The sequence below is a fragment of the Ctenopharyngodon idella genome, chromosome 24 (genome assembly GCF_019924925.1).
Source record: "Ctenopharyngodon idella isolate HZGC_01 chromosome 24, HZGC01, whole genome shotgun sequence".
Classification (NCBI taxonomy): domain Eukaryota; kingdom Metazoa; phylum Chordata; class Actinopteri; order Cypriniformes; family Xenocyprididae; genus Ctenopharyngodon; species Ctenopharyngodon idella.
The window spans coordinates 10,372,375-10,395,621 of record NC_067243.1 but is presented as its reverse complement, the minus strand read 5'-3'; the positions used below and the strand labels follow the sequence as shown (position 1 = coordinate 10,395,621).

The 23,247-nt window shown below is 37.2% G+C and overlaps 1 long non-coding RNA gene across 1 annotated transcript in view; it reads right to left on the bottom strand.

Moving 5' to 3' along the window:
* Positions 1-12,577: 12,577 nt before the first annotated feature.
* The window catches only part of LOC127507442 (uncharacterized), a 47,439-nt gene continuing 36,769 nt past the window's right edge, over positions 12,578-23,247 (bottom strand). Inside the window, exon 2 of the long non-coding RNA XR_007928352.1 lies at positions 12,578-12,973. This is a non-coding gene — a long non-coding RNA (uncharacterized LOC127507442). The remainder of the gene's footprint in view (positions 12,974-23,247) is intronic.

The window sequence follows — 23,247 nt, the reverse complement described above, 5'->3', positions numbered from 1 at the left end:
TGATTCAGCTTTCTATGCGTATTCTTTGTAGACAGCAGTTATACAATGGGTTTCTCCTCAATCCCTTTAGTTCAGCTGCTCTTTGCGCTGGCCGGGGTCCATCTAACCCCCCTCCTTTGGTCCATGCAATTACCCATTTAGGAGGATCAGGCATGGGCCGAACTCTATTAAAATCATGCAGCCCGCTCCAACAGTGCATTCGGGTCTGACAGCACTCAACCTCCATGGCCGTCGGAATGACATTTAGAGTAAAAAAAAAAGAAGATGAACAAGCAGTTTGGCAGGTGTAAACAGAGCTATTAAGTTCCTCGAGTCTTCTCTACACCCCTTCTGCACTCGTTCCGAGGCCCTGTAACCGGGTTCCGGGGGCGTACAGCATCCCCCTGTCGACATCAAAGCATTAGCTCATTGCTGGCTCAATTAAACCAATAGTTCTACAGGAAACATAATGACTACAATTATAGATACTTTCAGAGGAGGCGAATTTACAGCATTCACTAGCTGCATGAGGCCTTTAACGTCACAAGGCTGTGTTCGAGTACAATGCCAAAAGAGGATGTGAGGTGAATAGTATGTTATTTCAAGACTTGTTCCAACCCAGGTAGCCCAGGTAATGGACAAGTAAGGGGCACTTAGAACATGCATTCCCACAGAGCCACACGTCAAGGACCATGACTGAAATGGCCATTTGAAAATTACCCTGGCAGCCATGTTCCTCTGTAGACAAAACAAATTGGGCATCCTGCTTATCACTTTCAGGTTCCAGGTTTCGGCATTGAAACACAGGTCGCGCTTGAGAAAATCAGGGACACTGTATTTTCCCTCTCATTTGGTTATACCTTCCAGGCATAGTTGTTCTAATCATCGACACCATCAATGTAATTACCGAAGCCATAATCACAATCCTAAAGACATAAAAAATTCCTCCATTAATTGCTTGCGACAAGGAACTTTTGAGTGACTCTGCATGCTGCTGAATGAAGACAATCTGAAATTAAAAGTCCTCAAGGCAGGTACGTACACACCCATTTAATTTAAACCTTGACCCTACTAAAGTGACTACTTGCAGAATTACCTCAGACTTCTACTTAAAGAATTTCTGGGAACTCAGACCTATTTGAGTTGCATCAAGTGTTCTTTAGCAGTTGAGGCTTTCTGAACAGTTGATTCATCAGGGAAATTGAGTGTAATCTTGTGAAGCTCAGCAAATGTAAGTTGTCTTAAAAGCAGGTCAGAGTGACAGAAACACTTGACCCTTTTTGTAATTGATTGGGAAAAGTGTTTGGGATAAGAACCGATGCTTCTTTCCATGAATCCTTGCCAAAAGGACCATTTTAAGAACTATTGGGTATGTGTGTGTAGTTATAAGTTTCTCTTGCTTTTGCTTAAGAAACTAGACAACCAGGCAGAGGTCAAAACTTTTGTTTGTGGGTACAAACATCTATGTTTTTTCAATTAAAGAGATGCATGCAATTAATCAATATTTATAAAATTAAACCTGTTTAGTTTGACAGCTTGATATATTTAGTATGTGTATACATAGGCCCACAAATCTCCACTTCGTAGAAATGTTGGAAAAGCTGTATATTGCACTGTCTGAGATATGGTCTCCACTCCTATTATATTTGAAAAGTAGTTTTCACACAGCAGATATCACCAAAATAAAGATGAATTGACTGGAGTATCTCTTCACTGTAATATCATGCCATCGGACTGTAAGCTAGAGGAATTTTATGAAGTCTGTGCTCCCTGCCATCCAGCGCTGAACAGACATCAAGCCAGAATGAATGTGACAGTTTGGAAGGATGTTGATTTATGGCGGTCCTGATGCCCTTTGTCCTCCCCTTTCTTTCGCCTGTACGCTCTCACATGATCTCTATATCTCTGCTTCTCGTCACACTCCTCGCTATTGGCGTATCGGCGTTTTTGCCAACCATTTCGAGGGCTTGATGAATTATGGGAGGGTCCGGTGATTCAAATCTTTCTTGAGAGGTGCAGTGTTGTTTTTGAAGACCACTATCTCTCGTCAAAGATCTCAGTTGTAGATTATCAATTCAATGTCATGGTGAAATGGGCCTTCTTCTTTGACCTTGCTGAGTAAAACGATAGGCCGAATCTTCAGTGGTCCAGGGTTGTAAAAATTCAGAATTGAAGAAATACAATGATAGATCTATCTATTGTTCTATCTATCATTCTATCTATCTATCGTTCCAGCAATTGTTCTAGCTATCATTCTAGCAATCCTTCTAGCTATCGTTCTAGCTATCGTTCTATCATTCTAGCTACGGTTCTATCATTGTAGCAATCGTTCTAGCTAATGTTCTAGCTATCATTCTATCATTCTTGCAATCGTTCTATCATTGTAGCAATCGTTCTAGCTAACGTTCTAGCTATCATTCTGTCATTCTAGCAATCGTTCTATCATTGTAGCAATCGTTCTAGCTATCATTCTGTCATTCTAGCAATCGTTCTAGCTATCGTTCTATCATTCTAGCTATGGTTCTATCATTGTAGCAATCGTTCTAGCTAATGTTCTAGCTATCATTCTATCATTCTATCATTCTAACAATCGTTCTATCATTGTAGCAATCGTTCTAGCTACCATTCTAGCTATCATTCTGTCATTCTAGCAATCATTCTAGCTATCGTTCTATAATTCTAGCAATCGTTGTAACAATCGTTCTAGCTATCATTCTAGCTATTGTTCTTGCAGTCCTTCTAGCTATCGTTCTAGTTATCGTTATATCATTCTAGCTATCGTTCTATCATTCTAGCAATTGTTCTAGCAATCTTTCTAGCTATCATTCTAGCAATCCTTCTAACAATCGTTCTAGCAATCTTTCTAGCTATCATTCTAGCAATCATTCTAGCAAGTGTTCTAGCTATCGTTCTATCCATCTATTCATCCATCTATCATTCTATCTTTCATAAAAATCTGTTAAATTTATTAATTTCTTTGCATTTCAGTTAATTTTAATTATACTTCATTTTAATTCTGCAAATTGCAATTTTGTATCCTGTTCTCAGTTCAGAACAACAGTTTGAATGATGCACAACTCTGCAGTGGTCCTCTCTAGTTAGAGCCACTCACTTTAGGTGTTGTGAAGGACTCACTTAATGATATAAGACAAACAAAAGATGTACAAAGACTTTTTTTCCGGAAGTAATTCTGTCTGAGACATTGTGCCATAACTCTATTAAGCTCTGATATTACAAAGTGTCTGAAAACACGATTTTGTGCTTTTATTTGTAAAGCTGGACATGTTTCACGCCACAGTCTGGCTGTCACATTAAGGAGGGACCGCTCTTTGTAATGCATAATGGGGTAAAATATGGCAATAATGTGCAGATAGCAAGCCAGACTAAATGGTCTACTTAATGGTGTGTCATTTGCTCTTTCTATTGAAGGATAAATAAGTGATACGTCCTTCATTCTGTGTTTATTTTGATGATTCTTTGTGATGGCCAGAATGTTGAAACGTCTCTTATAATATTCTCGACAGGTCCTAAGAGGTCTGCTTCATTAAACAAGTAATTACAGACCTGTCAGTTTCCTTCGGCGAGCGGCAAAAATGTGCCGTGTAATCATTTAGGCCACCAAGAGACCATCCAATAAAAGAGGAGTGGAGAAAATTGGGCAGGACTTGCAAATGTGAACATCTCATAAAAATCAGTGGATCGTATTAGGAAGCACTCAATCTTGACTCTGGTCAGGCATAGTAATTGAGTTGTATGAGAAATGAAGTAAGATTCCTGTGATTTTTTTGGGACATTTCAATGACAACGTCGATAAAAATTATCATCTTTTGAAATTATGTTCGGACCTAAATTTAGGCCGAATATAGTCTTCTGAGTTGGATCGCAGAGTTCAATGGAGAAACTCAAGGACAATGAGAAGTTGTCCATAAATGATATTAGATTTGTAGAACGAAGCTGATTTGCTCTCAGTAGACGTAGCATATTATTTTAGGCTTTTATGAAATTGAAACACCCCTCCCTGTCAGTTTCAATGGTTTAAACCCAAGAAACGGCATTCACAACCATTTTACTTCCCTAATGTCATGTATTTCTACAGTTTCTGCCCTCTGATCTGATTTTTGATGAGTGAGTCAATTAATAATTTACTCAACCAATTGATTTGAAATCACTTGTTTCATACATACATGAATGAAACAAGTCACTGGCTGCATCTGAAATCACATACTTCCCTGAAAAACAGTATGTGAAAAGTGAAAAGAGTATGTGAAAAGAGTAGTATGTCCAAATTCACAGTATTCATAAAACTGTAGGCAAAAAGTACCTGGATGACCTGTTACTTCCAGTGAGATTCTGAAGTGTGCATCCAATGGACGCTTTACTATCCCATGAGACAATGGGAAAGGATTTGAGAATGGAAGTGTATTTAACCAATATGTTCAAAAATACTGATTGTGAGTGTGAAATTGCTTTTATACAACAGTTCAACAAACAAGAAATTAATAAACTGAGATGGTGAAAGGGATGTGGACATCACTCCATAATGTTAACTAGCATTAAATTACTATTAGCTATTGTCAAGATTTTAGTCAGTGTCTAAAGTACCTATGTCTAAAGTGCTTTATGACTAATAGTTAAGATTGTATTCCCCGCCCACATGGCCTAGATGATGTCATCTGAAAAGAAAAGTTGTTTCAGAGGTAGGGAAAATAATTGCTTTTTTTTTTTTTTTTGCTGAAATTTTAATGAAGACTCTGGAATAATATTCACCAATATCAAGAGGTTTGTTTGACAGGGAGTTTACACGATTCATTCAATAAATCAAACACAAACCTTAAATACCTGAATGGATTGTGATTACGGTCCCATTTCAGCCCACTTCTTTCTAAAGCTAGTTCCCAAAACCCTTGCTATTGTTGAAATGCGAACACTAACCTCGACTCTGATGCCAATCCAGCTTCATCACTCCGGCAGAGGTTTGGATCGCATCCCAGCCCTTCAGATGAACTCTATTGAGGGAGCTGGTGTGTCAAGACAGATTAATGTGTCGTACTTTTGATTGATCAACTCCATAGAGTTCTGCACCTACGGGGGAGGGTCACATCTCAGATTCGACAGGGAGGTGAAAGGGCTTCCTGTTTTTGTGACTCAGTTTGTGTGGTCAGCATGGGGCGGACTGCAGCCGTCACCTCTGTTCTGAACTTCTGTCGTGAAAGTTCATCTGAGAATGACAACACTGCAGACTGTGCATTAGACACTGAAAGAGACTTTTTAATTGTGTTTTGGGTATTTTTGGTTTAATGACTTGGTTTTTATTTCTGATACAGGTTAATGTGTATTCTGTGTTTGTTTGGGTAACCAAATATACAGTCTTATGTTTTAGAAGAGTAGAGGAAGAATTAATAGATAGACAGACAGCAAGTTAATTTACAGTTTCAAATGCCCGGAATGCTATACTTAAAGACATATTTAAAACAGTTCATGTGAGTACAGTGGTGCTATCTTGATATTATAAAGTGACGAGAATACTTTTTATGCGCCAAAAAAACAAAATAATGATTTTTCAACAATATCTAGTGATGGGCGATTTCAAAACACTGCTTCAAATCTTTTGCTTCGAATCAGTGGCTCGGAGCACCAAAGTCACGTTATTTCAGCAGTTTGGCAGTTTGACACGCAATCCGAATCACTGATTTGAAACAAAAGACTCATGTGAGTAATAAATGGCATTATTTTCATTTTTGGGTGAACTAACTCTTTAATAATAAACTTTATTATACGGGCACTAGTGAATTTTCTAAAAAGCAGTCTTGTTCTTGGACAAATGGGACATCTAAAGTCACGCTAAGCTTGCTTATGATGTGTTAGATTCCCTTGGTGCATCTGCAGTCATGTAGTTTGCCCGTTTATTAACACGAATCCGTCATCCATGTGGCGGCGGCTGAATCTAATAACCTGCAGTATTTGCATGGGAAGCCCAGCATTTTACCGCTGTCATTTTATGTCCTCTTTTCTTCATGCGGAGTAAAAAAAATGGTTCCCTGTCACTAGGAATAAAATCACGGTGTCTCTATATCATCTACTTAATTAGCGAGGTGGACAGTTGTGCCTTTCAAGGTCGATTATATGCAATGAAGACGACTGACACGAGCAGCATTAAAAAGCGGCTTTTTTTCAGCGCATCGAGCCTCAAAAATTAGGGGCCATAACTTTCGTCCTCACGGATGATGGTCTCTTTAGACTCAGTTAGCCATTAGTAATGGTCTTTTCTTTTATCTATTACACCTCATCAGCTTAGAACTAGCCTTCTCTCTGTCTCTCTCACAATCGCTCTCTCTTCCTCTCTAATGACAGCTCATTAATGCTGTCACACTGACCCACAAGTAACTGCGTAAGTGAATGAAATATGAACTTCCCATGTTCACCTAGCGTCGCGGCCGCCCTCTTCATTTTCCAATGGCCCATAATTCCCTTAATGCATGCAAAATGAGATACAGACTTCATGAAACGACTAGGCGGATGTTTGTTCTGAAATTATGAAAGTAATATTTTTAAATGAGAGTTTATTTTTAAAATTATGCACTACATTACCCAGCGATTTGATAATATAATAAAAGGAGTCTCGGTGAGAGCAAAGGTTTGAGGAGCTAACACAGCTTTATTTAAAGGAAGAGTTCTCCCAGAGACAAAACAAACAAATCTATCTATCTATCTGTCTGTCTGTTTGTTTTCTCATGTTTTTAGCAGTGGTGCTAGTCATAATTAGCATGCTAACAGCACACTATGCATTAGCTGTTAGACAGTTAAATGTCTTTGGAAAGTTTTGTCTTTGTAAATTTATCCCAAACATATTCAGACTCACATTGTGAGCTGATGCATCACATCTCAGATCTTGTGTGTAGATGAGTTTACCTGTTTGTTGAGATGACTAATGTCCCTTCAGTCTCTGTATTTCCACTTAGCCACTTCTTAGCAATGCATTTTTCAAGACAAGTAAAAGCTTTAAAAAATCACAAGGAGGTACCACTGATGTATTTTTATGTCATAGAATAAAAAAGCTTGTGTTAACCACAGACCTTATTTCAGGCATTTAACCAAAAACCAATTCAAAAACCCATTGACTTCAGGATGATGAAACGAGAAGGGCTAAAATGCTAACTTGTTTCCCAGTTTTGACCTACAAAAATATATCATCCCTGCAGCACTCTATGGGGTCAGATTAACTAAACAGCCTAAAGCCCTGAGGATACTTCATTTTTTTATGCTTACGCTAGTGTACGCGTACAGTCAAACACACAGCCTTGGAAAGTATACTTCATTTGACTCGTACACGTACACAGGCGTTCGACGCATGCGCAGTTTTGAGCAATCTCTCGCCGTGAGTTACAACCCATGTAAACATCTTTGTATTCTTTCATGCTAGAGTTGTACAAATGAGGGTACTTTCTAACCTCTTTGCACAATCTCTCATCTATGTAGGCCTCCATTGTTGCTGTAGTTTGCATGATTTCCAGTCTGTTCTGTTTATGCAGGTTTTCTTCGACTACCTTGTGAATCAACGCCCCCAGGGCACGGTTGCCACCTTGTGGATAAACTAATTACTGCAAAAAAATTAAATGTGCATGTGCTACCTGCGCGTACAAGTATTACAAAAATCTGGTGGTGCGTGTACTCTTCTGAAATTCACGTCATTCAATGTACGCTGACCGTCGTGTATGTGTAAAAAGTGAACTATACTTTGGGCTTAATGTTCCAGACATTCATTACAAACAATTACCCAACTAGTTGTTGAAAGGAAACAGGAAATCAACAGGAAGAACTCAAGAAATCAGAAATTATAATAATTCAGAATTGAAGTTGGCATGACATGAAATAGCATGAAAACATTAAATAACAATACAAAGATCTCAAATGCGTAACAGGCTTTATCGTGCAAGTCCAGGTGTCTGGAAAGACGAGACTTGAAGAATGGCCAGTTAACGTCCTAACCAATAATAGATCCTGACTGTGAGTCAAACCTAATCTTCAACACATAAAAGTCTCATTTCATTGCAGATTTAATTTTCAGAAGGCCACGTGATGGCCAACCATCAGTTTGTAGGCCCTGCAAATCAGATCACGTTCGCACACCCTCCTGACTTGCCGTCCCACGATTCGAGAGTCTGTGTCCTCTCCAATTAACCCGTGAGGCTGGACGCACAGTCCCAGTCCTGGCCCAACACGGACCCTTGCATCACCTGCGCTGTACATACAAATCACTGTCAAGCCACCTTACTTCCCGTTTTTCCTTCCCTTGTTGTTGTTATTCTGTCTGGCAAACAAGGTCATCCATCACATTGACAGATAGGTGCTGCACAACTCCGCCTGAAGCCCGAGGCGTCTGTCCAAGCCCTGTGCGTGCGCTTGGTGCCTGATCGCTTTTAAGATGTCAGAGCCATGCTGTAATTTGTTGATCAGCCAGCTCATCAAATAAGTGTTTACCACCATTACTGCCGTTATTTGCTCTGTGAGGTTGGCAAAAGTTTAGAGTACCGAACATTCAGGCACAACAGAGCCGCAAGGCAGTTACCAAACCGCGGGTGATGAGATAGCCTAATCAATCTGTTATAGCCTACTTTGTGGTGCCTAAAATTTAAGAGATAGCTATTGATTTTAGGATTTCTTGTGCCAAGAAGTAAAAAGGTGAACTTTCTGTGGAAGACATACAAAGTTGAAGCTTTTCTTAGATGGAGAAAGAGCGATGGAAAAATGACAGAGATAAAAAGAAGTATACAAAACATAAAGCTTATGTTTAACACTGTTTCTCCTTTTACAGCGACAAGGTGCCAATGCCTGATCTGGAACCAGTCCATGTACTTCCACTGCAGTAATGGAGGATCCAGAGCATCTAAACCTGCTAGTCTTGAACTAGAAACCACATAATGTTCTCAAAGGAAGTTTTCAAAACAACACATTCTCATTCATATAACTTAGATTAATGAATAATATATATATTATTGACATAAACACCCGCCAACCCACCAAATGCAGGTGGATTTCAGCAGTGCCGTGTAACGCAGTCACTCCTACTAGCCACTTTGGTGGGTTGAATTTTATATATATATATTTATATATATATTTTTCAATACATATCGATACTGAAATGCTTTCAATGCTCAGTTTCCGCAGAATAGATACATGATACCAGCTGCGCTTTCTTGCTCTCTCATCTCTCAGACAGCGAGTTGACACACAAACCCGCCTCCCCTCACTCACTTGTTTCATTTGCTCCGGATGAATATTGTTCGTGTTACAGGGCTTGAATTTCTGCGTGGGATTGTGCATAATTTTACTTATTCCTGCAATGTTTGTGCTTAGACTCAAAGTGCGCGCACATAAAGCCGCCTCTTAGTACTAAATTGAGTTCTTTTTCGCTGCGTATTGTGCTTAAACAGTCAAATACACACAAAATAATGTCAAAATGCCGGTCTTGGCGAGTATTCATGTAAACACAGAAAGTTATGTTTTCAGTGAACGTTAACAATTGAGAAAGAAAACGCATTTGCAACAGTATAATGGATCCATGTGTTAGGTCTTAAAGTGACAGCAGCCTAATATACACAGGAAAAACCCTCTCTACATAGAGTTAAAATAACACTGAAGCAGAGTTAAAGTTAATGAGATAATATGCTTTTTGTGGAGTTGTTTATTCAGATCTTGAGAGATTTATTGTCTTTTATCTTCAGTTGATTTCATCTAAGGCTGTGGCTGGAAGTCATTTGTAGTTATTGTGTTTCTCTTCAGTGATTCTGCTTGTTAACAGCAGGTGTTCATCACTAACGCTCAATCATAACTTAACTAATCACTTAATTATCTCATTAACTTTAACTCTGCTTCATTGTTACTTTAACACTATATAGAGAGGGACCATATGTAATCTGAGCAGAGTTGATTTATCTCTGGGGATTTTGCTGTGTACCTGCTGCCAAATTATGAGATAATATTAAAAATATCTATATGGCAGTTTTCCCCATGGTATCGATGTCAAAATAGTGGCCATTGTGGCTAGTATCTTTGAAAAAACACTAGCCACAGTGGCTGGTGAACAAAAAAGTTAATGTCAAGCCCTGTTTATAGAAATCTTCATATTTATAGTGGTTGGTGAAAGTGCCTTGCCCTTCATTTTTTTCCACATTTTTTTTTTTATGTTGCAGCCTTATGCTAAACTGCTTTAAATTGATTTTTTTGCAAACATAACAAAATGTGAAAAAAAGTAAGGGTTATGTATTATAAAACAGTTTTGATACTGTAAAATAGGTTCACACTATAAGTTGTGTCAAGACATGGTGTAGCACAAAGCATGTGCAAATGCATAAAAACATAAAACTGGCCTTGACTTTGTTTGAGAAACTTTGTCGACCGCACCAAAGTCTCCGACCTCGCTAATATACACGCCATAGAGCCATGCTCACGCACTGAAACATAACACTCCGTCCAGGGTCTTTTGTAATTCATCAAAGATTTCATCTGCCAAGAAAGCACTTAGGAGAGCAGCACAGTTGCAGAATTTTAATGCAGTTTTGCAGCAGTATGTATTTGATGTTCTTTGCTCTGTGAACTAAACGCTGCACTATGGGATTCCAGCTTGAAACCAAATCACAGACTCTGTTATGAGAATAGACTCGTTTTAGAATTTAAACGGCACACAAACAGTAAAACAAATGACTTTATAATCACTAGTGTTTTAAGCTTAAGTGCTCTGAAAACACATACAAAGACATTTTTATAGTGTGTGAGTCCTAGCGGACTGCCACCTACAAAGCTATTAAGAGTGGTTGAAGTGAAAAAACAGAGCAAATAGGAGTTGGAAAAGCAAAGATGAACTGGTAAATGACACTTTTGTGCCTCTCCAAACAAAAAACAAAAAAACATGCAGATGCCCCAAATGCAGGTTAAGAGCAACGTGGAACAGGTCAAGTTCGATTCACGGTTCTCGATATCACAGTAACATCAGCGAGTCAATAGCCCGAGGGTCCGGCCGCCATGCAAACATCATTAGTCACTGATTGGGGGCTGTTTGATCCACCTGCACAAGAGTCCCATTGATTTTACCGGGACCTGGAAATCAACAGGCGCCATCCCATAGTTTGAGAGATAAAGGGGAGGAATAGGCCTATTTGCTAGAAAAGATTCCAGATTAATCCCAGCAGCGTATAACTGGTATCGTTATAAGTGTAGCTATCGATCGGAAGGGTAACAAATTATTCAAAGGCAGCTGTTGCAGCTCGAACAAAACGCGGAGCAAAGGTTAGCATCGATCTTGACTCAGTCATGTGACATGTTGTGCTACTCTCTGTCCTTAAGCCACCTCTTGTTGCATGAATAAACTTAGCTGACACTTTGAATGAGATCAATTTAAATTGAGTTGATATTTCTTGAAAATAAAAAGACGACGTCTTGTACACTCAAGTTAAATTTTAATCGTTGGCACATTTCAAATGCATTAAAAGAAACTGGCTGGTTCTTTGCCTTTTTTCTGCAAAATCAATTTCTCTATAACCAAAACAGAGCCTGAAGGATTTATGCGTTTTTCTATTCGGGCGCCTTTATGTCCCAGGGGTGGATTTTTATTAAAACTAACAGATTTCAATTTTTTTTTTCTTTTTTTCTTTTTGTTATATGAAGGTCACATTAAAACTGTATTGGAAACTTTTGACTATGCTGTCACTCTTTCTTTTCTTTTTTTCTTGCTTTTCTAATGATTTATGTGTCACAGTTCTGGCTGTCCACTGGCCTTCCTGTGAGTTTTTTGTAAGGCTTGTCTTGTCTTTCAGGCCACGTACACACTGTAAGTTTCAGGAGTGCCAACCGCATTTAAATGCGGGAGTGAATCCCCTAAATTATCGTTACATGTGTGTACGGACTCTGCCAGTTTAATGTTCTGTCAACAAGCTTTTTCTATTTTTTATTTCTCAGTTAGAGATTTTTTTTTTGCCTTTTGGTCTTACCTGTTTTTGGATTTTTCAGTGGACTCTGGCTCCGGCACCTTTCTGCAAATTTCATAATTTAATTCTGCAGAACTTGTTTTTCCTCAGCTGCATATCAAGTGGTCTTTTCTGTGGATCATTTCTCTTGAACAGATTTGTCTCTATGAACATTTAATGAACTGTTAATTCGATTCCCTCTGCATTTGAGGTTTTATTGTTTTATTCTTGTCCCAGACCCAGATTCATTTTAAAATATTACATTTTTAACATCAAGATAAACTTAGTGAAAAAAATAGTTTTAATATTTAATGTGTGCAAATGATTAATATACATATTTATGTGATTTCCACCACATTTTTTGCCCTAACAAAGTTTTTTTCCCCCAAAATTGAGTGTACTTCTTTACCAAGGAGACAGCAGTTTTAATGAAGAGCATGAGGTGAAATATGTGAAGAAAATGCTGAAAAATAAAGGTAAATATTACCTTTTAAGAATTTATTTATTGCGTGCCATTTCGATAATTTTGTCAATTTATGCGAAACGTGTGAAAATATGAATTATTTATGTGCATTTTATGTCTATTAAATTTGCCTTAGCAAGACAAAGTTGATTATTTTATTTTAGAAATGTTTAAAAAAAAAAAAAAAAAAAAAAAATTCCGTCATTGTCATTTCCATCACTGTCATTTCCATCTTTGTCATTTCAGACTTCGTCATTTCCATCACCGTCATTGTCATCACCATCATTTCCATCTTCGTCATTTCCATCTTCGTCATTTCCATTTTCATCATTTCCATCACCGTCATTTCCATCACCATCATTTCCATCACCGTCATTTCCATCTTCGTTATTTCTATCACCGTCATTTTCTTCTTCTTCATTTCTGACTTCTTCATTTCCGTCACCATCATTTCCATCACCATCATTTCCATCTTCGTCATTTCCATCACCGTCATTTCCATCTTCGTCATTTCCATCACTGTAATTTCCATCATCGTCATTTCCATCATCGTCACTTCCATTACAGAATGCTGTTAAACACAATACACAGCGTGTTATTTGGCTGCGATGAATGCATTGGTATAGAAGCAGAGAAACTTTTACTGAATAATTAACAATGTTTTTTTTTTTTTTAATCATACCCATGATTTATGAAAAGTTCGGAAAGTTAATCCTCAAGTTTTGTTAATTTACTCATTACTAAATCATTGAACTCTCTTACATCAAGCACCAAAAACAGAATGCGCAAAACATCTAATTAGTCATAATTGTGTATTTCTTTTTTTGCAGGGGCTTGTCCTTTGAAACCCAAACATATGAGAAGCAGAACTGATGTCAATTTTTGAAATACTTTGAGGAATGTTGCTATCTGGAGGGGGAAAAGATACAGAGCTTCTTAATTATTATCCAAAGTAATTAATCTTCCATAATATATACCTTTTTAATATAAAAATTGGTTCTAAGATCAAACACAAATGAATTCCAGTTTTAAAATCCTGTTTACAATATTAAATGGGTGCATGTTGTATGATTTAATGTTGTTTTCAAGTATCAGAAAATATGCTGTGGCAAGTCAGGAGTCTATGATGAGCTTTATCTATTCAGTTGATTTATATTTATCTATTTTATCCAACCCGTAAGCGATCAAAACAGATTGCCATCAATGGTAAGTAACAAAACAGAGTCAAATAACATTATAACAAATAAAAAGAAAAATAAAAAAGCCAGAAGCTGTGAGATATAGCAATACCAAATATTAATAATAACAATAAACTAAGGCCGCAGTGCATCACGGGAGATCGGCTGCTTTAGCTAATACCTCTATATGTATAAAAAGCTTAAAAGGGGGCCTGCTGGGTTTACTCATATTGAAAGACCTCATGCTGCTCATGCTCACATCACGTTGATGGACAAACCAGTGTGTCATTTTTTCCTTTGTTATGTTTTTTTCCACCCAAGCAGATAATGTACTCTCTGAGTGGATTGTAGAACCGCACCTGTTTTTGCAGGTGTTAAGGTGGATCCTTATAATGGTGCGGTAATGAGTTTTAAGTGTCGGAAGGTGTCTCCGGCAGCTGCTTGAGTCTCTAGTGCGGGATCAACAGTGGCCAACCATCCATTACGCTACAGAAGGATGGTTTGGTTTGACGCTTCCTCCTTTATGTTGTGTAACATCCCATTTTATCATTTTATGCCTCATAGTAAGTGGTCCTCTGTAAGGAAAATATACTATAGGTGGGCCTTCCTCATATATCTCACTAGTTCTGTTTGAACTTTGTACTCTTTTCCTTGCTGCTTTTCACAGAGAAGCCTGAGATGAACCGGCGATGGACTGCAGTACATTGAACCTCAAGCTGAACGCGTACGTCGCTTTGACAGCTACATTGACCTCGGCTTTGCCATTTCATCTGTCAAGCCGAAAGGTCTGTGAGTTGGTCTGGCCATCTGAGGCCTCTTTCTTTCTCTCACAAACACATACACACACACATTTATATCTTATTACAGTTACCCTCCACCTGGCCTGCTTTGCTTTTGAGCTCTCAATCTCTGGTGACATCACTCCTCTGACATCATTGCCTCCATTGAAAGAAAGGTTAATTAGGTCCACCTGTTCCTGGCCCATGTGATCCAGCCATCTGTTTCATCACCCACGTATTGGACTTACGTGCTTGTTGTTGCAATTAGCACTATGTGATGATCCTCAAATGATTTGCATTGAGTTTAGATGAGAATATATATGCTGTATATATGTATAAAAATGTAATTAAAAATAAATACTTTTAATTATAGGGTATTTTTTTTACGCTTTTTAGGGTATTTTAATTTTTATATATAAATAAAAGGCTATCATTTATTCAAGTGCTATTAAATCATTTAAGAGTGAAGACACAAAAAAAAAAAGAACTTAAATCTGTACTGGCACGCTGTCTGTGAATCTTCTGTCTGTGTGACACATTCAGGACTCGCGCGCACAGAAAGCCACTTCTATTTCACGCTTGAATGGACGAAAACACACAAAATTATGCCAAAAGTCTTAAAGGTGCAATGTGTAAAATTTGGGAGGATCTATTGACAGAAAGCAATATAATATACATAACTGTTTTCAGTGGTGTATAAAGACCTTACATAATGAATCATTATGTTTTTATTACCTTAGAATGAGCCATTTATATCTACATATACTGCGGGTCCCCCCTCATATCAAGTCGTCATTTTGCGCCAGCATGTTTCTACAGCAGCCCTAAACGGACAAACACTCTACAGAGCGCTTTCATCCCTATGTTGTTCTTCTTCTAAATCGACCGTTCTTTGTTAGAAGTAAGAAGAAACCTCAGACGACGACATCTTTGACTTGTGTCAGCCACACGGCCACCGTAGCTTCTTTATTTTGTTTCGAAAGGGAGGAGTGAGCGCTGTTGGTTGCAGTTCACAACCTCAACACGAGATGCTGCTAAAATTTACACACTGCACCTTTAAATGAGTTAAATAAAGTCTTAAATGACTGTAAAGAGTTGTGAGGATACTGGTTGTGTCAAATCTGCCTTATGTGCTTCGGATCTTAAAGTGACAGCAGCCTAATAAACCTGCTGCTGTCTGTGTCACTAATCAAACAAAAGACTAAGAGAAAATAACTCACTGCTCTTGTTTATAATATTCTGATTTGGTGAAAGTTCAAAATAACAGCATTTATTTAAAGGTGCAATATGTAATATTTTTGCAGTAAAATATCCAAAAACTACTAGGCCAGTGTTATATATTTTGTTCACTTGAGTACTTACAATATCCCAAATGTTTCCAACTATTTGTAAATCGTGAGAAAATTGCAGTTTTAACCAAGGCTCCGGGACGTGTGAGGAGTTATACCCGCGTTAACCCTCAGTTTCCGGTTTTATTTTGTAAAAACCATGGAAACACCAAAGACGCTTTAATATAATACACGTTTTAATAGACAAGGGAACAACTGTTTTGATATATTTATAGACAAAAAACGAATTGTTGTTATATAGCTCAACACATTTAGTCTTATTGTTTAAATCTAATTTTCTTGATTTTTTGCGAGTACCATGCTTACCATACCTCAGAGAAAAACACTATTTTATAGCTTTATTTTTAGTAACAGTAATACAGAATTTTCTCCATCATACAATACGTTTTAAAATGAATTGCATGCCATTTATCAACACAAGCCGTCCAGCATTTAATATGATATTCTAAAATCGATATAACTTACTGCAGTGTGTAACAAACAAGTGTCTCACAGCAGCCACCGAGCGAACGCACAGGGTAACGTTATAACATAATTTTCAACAGTCTCAAATGTATCTAATATGATAAACAGAGCTGCGTTACCTCATACTCATGACCAGAAAAGTGGAAGCGGCGCCGGCGACTGTGACATAATAAAAGTTCCGCTGCTCATGAGGCGTGTGTTGTGCAATCGCTCCAGCGGCCTCGTTCAGCTCCCACAACACTCAGGTCCCACTCTGCTTCATACTACAATAACATTAATAATCGCATCCATGAACATGATTTTTTCCCGAGTCCTACCCCTATTCGTTTGCACCGTACGTTGAGGTGAAAACCACATGTCCCAAGATTCCGCGCTCAAACTTGGCGTCATTAAGCTACGCCTTTGTTTTGAATAGGCCTCTAGCCTTTTTTTTTTTTTTTTTTTTTTTACAAAAAAGCTCTTTAAGTATCTTCCTCGCTTATCATTGAAAGTTAAATTGTCATAACAAATTTGCAAACAGTTAGCCACCACAGAGACTCAGCTATGTTAAAGAGCACATGACCAAAAAAACTTGCTGTTTCAGCTCAGGCTTGTTTACATGTTTAGGGACATACATAAGTCTAAATGATTCATAAGAGAACTGGAGCCACATTGGACGGCTGACAGAAACATTATGAACGTTCGCACGGTGATCCAGTGGCGAGGCTGATAGTATCTCTTTCATTTCCTCCACACAATGCCCTGAAAACAGAAGCCCCGCAGAGAACTGGGGCCTGTGTTCAGTTCTGATAACCTTGAAGGGGAGATGGAAGAAATCATTTACTTTCATAAGGATATGTGCGCTCTAGTCCCATCTTGCTGCCTGAGTGGGCAAAATGGATTTGACGATTTTTCCCCACCTATGCTCTTGCTCTAATGATTTGAACATGCCGTTGTCTCTTCCAGAAGTTTTTATACATTGTTAGGGAGCAAGATGTTAAATATTCATCCAGATGTGAAACACTAAAGTTGTAGAGTGGAAGAAAATGTATTTTTTTAATGCAATGCATTTGTGTTTGATGATTCAACGCGACTAAACATGAATTGGGCACTAAAAAGATCTTTGAGTTTCTGAGAAAAGGAAGGCCGCTGCACAATCGTGCAAACAAAGAGAACAAAAACTTTATTTATGGTTGTACATGTCATTTTCTCACTCTTGTACTTTCTCTCACCTTCTCTCATCTCTTTCTCTTTTGATCTTTTCACCTATAGAGATATTCAGAATCTCTGTTGAAAGCCTGAGAATGGATGCCCAAGAGGATGAGGATACATCTTTGAGGTAAAACACAACCGAGATCCGAGATGTGAAAGTCAAGGGCACGGCTACAGAAATGTATAGTTGTAACAATGAACAGGTAAGATTTGAGTTAATAAAAAAGAAGAAGAAGATTGAACAGATTCATTAACTTTCAATGTTCACACTTGATTGGACAAAAATCTGAATATAAGAGCTGGTTCCTTTTTAAGACCACACTGTAAAAAATAAATCAGTAAAATAACGGAAAAAGTAATGGCAGCTCATTACCTGGACATTATCCAGTAATTTTACGGACATTTCCGTTAACCCTAAAACACAATTCAATGAAGTGCAAAATTAATACAGAACATTACTATTTTTACAGATTTTTTTTAGAGTGTACGTTTACACGACAATGATGTACTAAAAACTGAAAAGTTTTTCATTTGCGTTTTTCTCGTACATCGACAACGTAAATCTAAAAATCTGTATTATGCGCAAAAATGACTAAAAATGCTGTATTATGCTGCCAGGCAAGTAGGTGGTGATGTCTTTTTGTGAAGAAACAATATGTGACTACAGACGGAACACGTAATACACATGCGCATGATGTTACCATTTTTACAAATTCATGTTTTTGCAGTTTACACTGAGACGACAGCGGTATCGTTTTCAAAAACTTTTTTTAATTGAAATGGCCACATCAGAACAAATTTGAAAAGGAATGACAGGAAGTGGAATTTAAACACAGTCAAACAACAAGAGTTTAATTAGTTTTATAGGGGAAAAAAACAAAATACTTAAATATTTAATTTCGACTAATTATTTCTATTTATTCCCTGATATGTAGAATTATTTTTTTTTTCTCAGTTCAGTTTTACCAAATAAATTTATAATAAAATGAGCAAATTAGTCTTTCGTACACAAAATGATACATAATTGTATTACATACATTATGTATACAGAAATTATATATATATTAATTATTAATATATATAATTAAATATTATATAATAATATTTAAATAACATATAATGTGTAATTATTAATACATTTATATAATAATAAAATGTATGAATAAAATGTATTTGTATGGGATTGTCAACATTTTGACCAGGTGGTTGTTTATTTTTAATAGATCACAATGAGAACCTGCCATTACTAACAAAAATTAAAATTATTTTATGCATTTTGACACATTTTTGTAATTGCACTTTTGATTAAAAAAAGAATGTGACAACTAGCCCCTGTCTAAATCATACATACACTTGTTTCAACTCATGTTTGGGTCAAATATGGACAAACCCAACTGTAGGTTTTAATTTTGAACCAATGGTTGGGTTTGTCCATATCTGACCCAAACATGGGCTGAAACAAGTGTATGTATGATTTTTTTAGAGTGCAATGTTTTTGTATTACAACATATAGCTTCCAAAAGACAGCCACGAACAGATGAAATGGAAACAGACATGAGAATGTGCAGTATTCCGCTCCCCCTTGATAAATTATTTCTTAACGTGTGACACTGGGAATCGGAGATATCCTCGAAAATAAAACAACTCGTGTCATTTTTCTTTTCTTCAAATAAAGAGCTTTATTCCAGTGTCTGCGGCACAGCATGTTGCCTTTTACGATTTACAACTTCAAGTGAAGCCCGTTCTAGTTTCTACTTTTGAAACAAATCCAGAAGATTACAGCAGACAAACATCCCATGTAGAAGGTCTATTGAGAGCGAATGGCTGATATACCCAGTACCACATTACCGTGCTCATTGTTTCGCTTTCTTCTCTTCTTCATGATGGAGGATTAAGCGGTGTCTTTAAATGGGTGCCAGGCTCTTAGCAAACAAACCATTCACAAACGGAAAACGCAATCGGGCAAATACTGTTAGCAGACAAAAGGAACAGGGTGCGTGTCTGCAGACACAGAAAAGCCATTTTAGTTTGCTTGTCAGAGCACACAAGGGCATGAATATTCATTGCCCTATATTTTCAGCTGTGTTTTATTTATTTGTTTAAATGGTTTCTCTTGCTCTAACCCTCTCTTACGCTTTTCTTTGTTTTTCCCCTACGTACAGTTTCACAAAAGCGCAGTTGAAGTCCAAAAGCGGCAGATGTGTTTTCCACCTCAAAGTCTGGGATTCGGCGCACGGAACAAAGAAAAGCGAAGAATGGTGTTTGGCTTTGGAGCAAGAAGCTATTTTCCGCAGAATTTCTCCCAAACCCATTGAGAGAAGTAACTACACTTCCACCCTCACAATTAGGGTTGCCAAGTGTAACTAAATGAATGTTTTATGCCATTTTTTTTGTGGTATTTTTACATCAAAATGCATCAGCTTTAACGCAATTTGATTGTTTAATTTCAGTCAGGTCTCATTAGTCATTTTTTACTATACAGTACATATATTAAATATTAAGCAGCGCAAAAGTTTTCAACATTGATAAAAATAATAAATATTTCTTGCGCAGCAAATCAGTTTATTAGAATGATTTCTGAAAGATCACGTGACACTGAAGACTGTAGTAATGATGGTGAAAATACAGCTTTGTATGTGAAATATGTAGAGTCACATTGAGTAGTGTTATGTGTGCAGTGATGTGTGGCGCGTTAGTATGACATTAAAATCCATTTATCTTTATATCCATTCATTGATAGATGGTCAGTTTGCTGACGATTCTGGAATTTTGGTCAAATGCATGGCATGAAGGCAGCATAATAAAATCGGCATAAGCTACATATTTTGCTACAATTATGAGCTTATGCTTGTTTACGTGTTTAATTTTGAATAAAATGTAGTGTCCCATTCATTGACAACCATATAAACATTCGCTGTGCTGTCTAGACATTCAGCTTGTTGTTGATTTTGGTCAAATACATGCTATTTTCTTTGTGTATAAAACATACAATATGCTTCAAATTTTTATTCATATATTTAAATATGCACTATAACATCAAGACAAGGCGATGTAGCTGTTGTGGAAAAACTAATAAAAAATAGCAGTCACAGAAGCAATTGATCTCCCCTCCATCATTTTTAGTTTTATGGCATGCCTGGAAATTTCTGACAAGGATACTCAGACTAGGAATTTCCAACCTGGAATTTCCAGCTAGGAAACTCTAGGCATTTCCGACCTAAAATTTCCAGTTATGAACCTTGACTAGGCATTTCCGACTCGAAATTTCCAACTAGGAATTTTTGACTTGAAAACCGACTCTGAGTTTCCAACTAGGAGACTGCGACTTGGAATTTCCTACCTGGAATTTCCAACTAGGAATTTTTGACTAGGAAAAACAACTCGGAATTAGGAAACTCCGACTTGGAATTTCTGACTAGGAATTTCCGACCTGGAATTTCCAGCTAGGAAACTCTGAATTTGGCATTTTCAACTTGGAATGTCTGACTAGGAATTTTTGAATAGGAAACCTGTCACGGAATTTCCAATTAAGAAACTCCGACTAGGCATTTCCGACCTGGAATTTCCAGCTTGGAAACTTGACTAGGCATTTCCGACTCAAAATTTCCAACTAGGAATTTTTTTTTTTTTTTGGAAACTGACTCAGAGTTTCCAACTAGAAGACTGCGACTTGGAATTTCTGACCTGGAATTTACAGCTAGGAAACTCAGGGTAGGAAACTCCAACCTGGAAATTCCAACAAGGAATTTTTGACTTGGAATTAGCAAACGCTGACTTTTCCAGCTAGGAAACTCAGGGTAGGAAACTCCAACCTGGAAATTCCAACTAGGAATTTTTGACTTGGAATTAGCAAACTCCGACTTTTCCAGCTAGGAAACTCTGACTTGGAATTTCCGACCTGGAATTTCCAGCTAGGAAACTCTAACTTGAAATTTCAGACTAGGCATTTTCAACTGAATTTCCTAACTGAGCATTTTCAAGAAACTCTGACTTGGAATTTCTGACTCTGAATTTCTAACAAGGAAACTCTGACTAGGAAGTTTCAACTAGGAAACCCGACTCGGAATTTCCGAATAGGAATTTTAGACCTGGAATTTCCGAATAGGAATTTTAGACCTGGAATTTCTAGCTAGGAAAATGTCAGTGAGCCAAAATAAATCTGAATTACATTTCGAATGCATTTTACCACTTAATTTAATCAACCACTATCTTTTTAAAGCTGCAGGCATAAATTAATTGTGTGGCAGTTTGTTTTTATTTACTATGTGGTCAGTATACTTCAGAGGTAATCAACCTTTTTGAGGCCTAAATGATCACATATTTGTACACTTAATTTTAATTTTAATATTTTTATGTGGAGGGACAAGTAAACCTTTTAGCTGGAATTTAGCTCATTTTGGTGTTAATATTTTATTTTAATTTTAAAGAGTCCCCTAGTTGATTTAAATCTCAAATGGCATGTGTGGTATAAAAATAGAGTGTCTCTTATTTTCCACTGTTGAAAATGGCAGCCACTGCATATTTAATTAAACAGGTAGAGCAAACAACAACAAAATGAGTGCAGAATACCCCAGGGATGCTGCTCCGGATCCATTAAAGTTCATCAGCAACTTTGACAAAATGCAGCCAAACGGGAACTCGAGTCACCGGCGCTCCTCTGAGAGAATCAGCAGCGGCATCCCCGGGTGTTTGCATAATGAATGAAACGTTATTTGCCTGTTGTATCAGCGTCATGCTTATTCATGCTGCAATGAGACAAAATAGTGAATGGATTCCTCAGGTGACTAATACATAATTCAGCGGGAGCCGAGGTGAATCACCTGTGTCTGTGTTCAGGCTTCACATTGATTTGCGGCTCTTGAATGCAGCCCAGACTCTGGCGCAGTGAGATGGTGGCCTTGGGTTACTTTATTTTCAGTGTGTAGTAAGTGAAGTTGTTTATTATTAGGGTGTTATTCAATTACACTAGTGAATCTTAGTTTACGCAAAAATGGAAATCCTGACATCCAAACCTGTCGTGTTGTTATTTTTTCTGTACAACACAAAAAGGAGGATTTTTGAGATCTTCTCAATTCTCTTTAATATAAGGATAGTTCATAGTTAACATGACTGTCAAGCTCCAAATAGAAAAAAAAAAAAAAAAAGTGGTGGACTATATTTCAAGTCCTCTGAAGTCAAAGAACAGACCAAAATTTAAAGCGTTATTTACCTTATGTCTTTTTTTTTCTTCTTGTAATTGCGACCTTATACAGTATATCATAATGTCACTTTATATCTCATGTTTGCAACTTTTTTTTCATAATTGTGACTTCTTAATGTGGCTATATCTCACTTTTTTTTTTTTTTTTTTTTTTTTTTTAATCATAGTAGACTTTCTAACTCGAAACTCAACTATAATTAAATAAATGTGACTTCTTTTTAAAATTTTGACTTTAAAATTTCCGACTAGGAATTTCCAACTCGGAAAAATTTAAACGTGGTGGAGGGGAGAATGATTGCTGCTGTGACTGCTATTATTTATTAGTTTTTCCACAACAGCTTTTCCACAACATCACCTTGTCTTGAGGTGAAAGTAGTGCATATTTAAATATATGAATAAAAATTTGAAGTATACACAATGAAATACACAATGAAAATAGAATGTATTTGACCAAAATACCAAGGAATTTTTTACTAGGTTAAACTTCCAACCTGGAATTTCCAGCTAAGAAACTCTGACCTGGAATTTCCACAATTTCCGACTCGGAAAAATTTAAACATGGTGGAGGGGAGAACGATTGCTGCTGTGACTGCTGTTCTTTATTAGTTTTTCCACAACAGCTTTTCCACAACATCACCTTGTCTTGAGGTTAAAGTAGTGCATATTTAAATATATGATTAAAA